General features: G+C 34.5%; 1 non-coding gene across 1 annotated transcript; it reads left to right on the top strand.

The window, feature by feature from the left end:
* The first annotated feature begins 3,419 nt into the window (after positions 1 to 3,419).
* TRNAS-ACU (transfer RNA serine (anticodon ACU)) lies at positions 3,420 to 3,493 on the top strand. Its single transcript has one exon. It is a non-coding gene; the product is annotated as a tRNA-Ser (tRNA).
* Positions 3,494 to 4,590: the final 1,097 nt, after the last annotated feature.

The raw sequence follows: 4,590 nt of genomic DNA on the forward strand, positions 1-4,590 counted from the left end.
TAATTGACATTGTTATCAGATTTTGGTGATCTTTAAGTAGACAAGTCAAAATTTCAAACCCCCTGTTATGGTGTAGGGTACCTGGCCTTCTCTGATGTAATCAGAGTTAGATTTGATTCAGTGATTTTATAAAAACAGATAGGAAGCACAATTTAGCAGTGGGTTGCAGAGAAAAAGAAATATGCTGGCAAAAAAAATCCAATTGAGTGATTAAACAGCTCTTCATTTTCTGGCTTTATTTTTATGCTAACAAATTTGTTCTCTGAAAAGTGTCCACAAAGCCAAGTCTCTGATTAACACCTTTGTAGGGATCGTTTTTCACCTATTACTAAATTAAACTTGCTTCATTGGAAAGGCAGCAAGATGCATCCTCATTTCAATTTCTACTGAAATAATACAGGTTGACACCAGGAAACATTAACGCCACTGCATCCTTGCTGCTTTCTCATGTGGAAGTCTGTTTAATGTGAAAACAAGGTGATATCTAATTAGCACACAGGTAAGGAATTAAGAAAATCTTTATTTAAGGGTGAAGATGTTTCTCACAAAATCGTTGCCCCAATGCATCATTGAAATTCAAGCTGGAAAGATGATTTTAATATATCACTTGTACATTTTGTATTGCTCTTCTGGTGACAATGTAGTTTGTTTTTGTCAATTACCCTTTTAATAATAGGGTAAAGAAAATTAAGTGGATTTTTTAAAGAAAACTATACTGTCAATATACTATTCAAACAAATTAAAATGGTAAAAGTTATTGTACTTCAAGTAAAAATAAAAGCAAAAATATCAATCCCAGTTTTGATTACATAAATTAACAAAAAAAATGCATATAGCAAAGGATAGTTTCAATCTGCCTACCTCTGGGTTATGGGCCCAGCATGCTTCCATTGCAGTACTCTGCTGCACATGTAAGTGCAAGAGATCCTGAAGCACTCACTCATCATGGGAAAGTACCAATGTGTTTCTTCATTGGTTGATGGAAGAAACATCTTACAAAAACTCTCCAGATTATTGACTCTTTAAAGATTTTCTAGGATACGTTCTAGATGTATGCTTATTAGACTTTGTCAGTATGTACTTTTTGCAAAGTGTCTCTGTGGCGCAATCGGTTAGTATGTCCGGCTACTATCAAAAAGGTTGGTGGTTCAATCCCAACCAGGGACATAATTGACCTTGTTATCAGATTTTGGTGATCTTTAAGTAGACAAGTCAAAATTTCAAACCCCCTGTTATGGTGTAGGGTACCTGGCCTTCTCTGATGTAATCAGAGTTAGATTTGATTCAGTGATTTTAGAAAAACAGCTAGGAAGCACAATTTAGCAGTGGGTTGCAGAGAAAAAGAAATATGCTGGCAAAAAAATCCAATTGAGTGATTAAACAGCTCTTAATTTTCTGGCTTTATTTTTATGCTAACAAATTTGTTCTTTGAAAAGTGTCCACAAAGCCAAGTCTCTGATTAACACCTTTGTAGGGATGGTTTTTCACCTATTACTAAATTAAACTTGCTTCATTGGAAAGGCAGCAAGATGCATCCTCATTTCAATGTCTTCTGAAATAATACAGGTTGACACCAGGAAACATTAACGCCACTGTATCCTTGCTGCTTTCTCATGTGGAAGTCTGTTTAATGTGAAAACAAGGTGATATCTAATTAGCACACAGGTAAGGAATTAAGAAAATCTTTATTTAAGGGTGAAGATGTTTCTCACAAAATCGTTGCCCCAATGCATCATTGAAATTCAAGCTGGAAAGATGATTTTAATATATCACTTGTACATTTTGTATTGCTCTTCTGGTGACAATGTAGTTTGTTTTTGTCAATTACCATTTTAATAATAGGGTAAAGAAAATTAAGTGGATTTTTGAAAGAAAACAATACTGTCAATATACTATTAAAACAAATTAAAATGGTAAAAGTTATTGTACTTTAAGTAAAAATAAAAGAGCCAAAATATCAATCCCAGTTTTGGATTACTTTAACAAAAAAAAATGCATATAGCAGAGGATAGTTTCAATCTGCCTACCGTTGGGTTATGGGCCCAGCATGCTTCCATTGCTGTACTCTGCTGCACATGTAAGTGCAAGAGATCCTGAAGCACTCACTCATCATGGGAAAGTACCAATGTGTTTCTTCGTTGGTTGATGGAAGAAACATCTTACAAAAACTCTCCAGATTATTGACTTTTTAAAGTTTTTCTAGGAAACGTTTTAGATGAATGCTTATTAGCCTTTGTCAGTATGGACTTTTGCAAAGTGTCTCTGTGGCGCAATCAGTTAGTGTGCATGGCTATTAACCAAAAGGTTGGTGGTTCAATCCCACCCAGGGACATATTTGACCTTGTTATCAGATTTTGGTGATCTTTAAGTAGACAAGTCAAAATTTCAAACCCCCTGTTCTGGTGTAGGGTACGTGGCCTTCTCTGATGGAGTTAGATTTGATTCAGTGATTTTAGAAAAACAGCTAGGAAGCACAATTTAGCAGTGGGTTGCAGAGAAAAAGAAATATGCTGGCAAAAAAAATCCAATTGAGTGATTAAACAGCTCTTAATTTTCTGGCTTTATTTTTATGCTAACAAATTTGTTCTCTGAAAAGTGTCCACAAAGCCAAGTCTCTGATTAACACCTTTGTAAGGATGGTTTTTAACCTATTACTAAATTAAACTTGCTTCATTGGAAAGGCAGCAAGATGCATCCTCATTTCAATGTCTACTGAAATAATACAGGTTGACACCAGGAAACATTAACGCCACTGCATCCTTGCTGCTTTCTCATGTGGAAGTCTGTTTAATGTGAAAACAAGGTGATATCTAATTAGCACACAGGTAAGGAATTAAGAAAATCTTTATTTAAGGGTGAAGATGTTTCTCACAAAATCGTTGCCCCAATGCATCATTGAAATTCAAGCTGGAAAGATGATTTTAATATATCACTTGTACATTTTGTATTGCTCTTCTGGTGACAATGTAGTTTGTTTTTGTCAATTACCCTTTTAATAATAGGGTAAAGAAAATTAAGTGGATTTTTTAAAGAAAACTATAATGTCAATACACTATTAAAACAAATTAAAATGGTAAAAGTTATTGTACTTTAAGTAAAAATAAAAGAGCTAAAATATCAATCCCAGTTTTGGATTACTTTAATTAAAAAAAAATGCATATAGCAGAGGATAGTTTTAATCTGCCTACCTCTGGGTTATGGGCCCAGCATGCTTCCATTGCAGTACTCTGCTGCACATGTAAGTGCAAGAGATCCTGAAGCACTCACTCATCATGGGAAAGTACCAATGTGTTTCTTCGTTGGTTGATCTAAGAAACATCTTACAAAAACTCTCCAGATTATTGACTTTTTAAAGTTTTTCTAGGAAACGTTCTAGATGAATGCTTATTAGCCTTTGTCAGTATCCACTTTTGCAAAGTGTCTCTGTGGTGCAATCAGTTAGTGTGTTTGGCTACTAACCAAAAGGTTGGTGGTTCAATCCCACCCAGGGACATAATTGACCTTGTGATCAGGTTTTGGTGATCTTTAAGTAGACAAGTCAAAATTTCACACCCCCTTTTATGTTGTAGGGTACCTGGCCTTCTCTGATGTAATCAGAGTTAGATTTGATTCAGTGATTTTATAAAAAACAGCTAGGAAGCACAATTTAGCAGTGGGTTGCAGAGAAAAAGAAATATGCTGGCAAAAAAAATCCAATTGAGTGATTAAACAGCTCTTAATTTTCTGGCTTTATTTTTATGCTAACAAATTTGTTCTCTGAAAAGTGTCCACAAAGCCAAGTCTCTGATTAACACCTTTGTATGGATGGTTTTTAACCTATTACTAAATTAAACTTGCTTCATTGGAAAGGCAGCAAGATGCATCCTCATTTCAATGTCTACTGAAATAATACAGGTTGACACCAGGAAACATTAACGCCACTGCATCCTTGCTGCTTTCTCATGTGGAAGTCTGTTTAATGTGAAAACAAGGTGATATCTAATTAGCACACAGGTAAGGAATTAAGAAAATCTTTATTTAAGGGTGAAAATGTTTCTCACAAAATCGTTGCCCCAATGCATCATTGAAATTCAAGCTGGAAAGATGATTTTAATATATCACTTGTACATTTTGTATTGCTCTTCTGGTGACAATGTAGTTTGTTTTTGTCAATTACCATTTTAATAATAGGGTAAAGAAAATTAAGTGGATTTTTGAAAGAAAACTATACTGTCAATATACTATTAAAACAAATTAAAATGGTAAAAGTTATTGTACTTTAAGTAAAAATAAAAGAGCAAAAATATCAATCCCAGTTTTGATTACTTAAATTAACAAAAAAAAATGCATATAGCAAAGGATAGTTTCAATCTGCCTACCTCTGGGTTATGGGCCCAGCATGCTTCCATTGCAGTACTCTGCTGCACATGTAAGTGCAAGAGATCCTGAAGCACTCACTCATCATGGGAAAGTACCAATGTGTTTCTTGGTTGGTTGATGGAAGAAACATCTTACAAAAACTCTCCAGATTATTGACTTTTTAAAGTTTTTCTAGGAAACGTTCTAGATGTATGCTTATTAGCCTTTGTCAGGATGTACTTTTTACAAAGT

Source organism: Pseudophryne corroboree, unplaced genomic scaffold (genome assembly GCF_028390025.1).
Source record: "Pseudophryne corroboree isolate aPseCor3 unplaced genomic scaffold, aPseCor3.hap2 scaffold_1007, whole genome shotgun sequence".
In the NCBI taxonomy this organism is placed as follows: Eukaryota; Metazoa; Chordata; class Amphibia; order Anura; family Myobatrachidae; genus Pseudophryne; species Pseudophryne corroboree.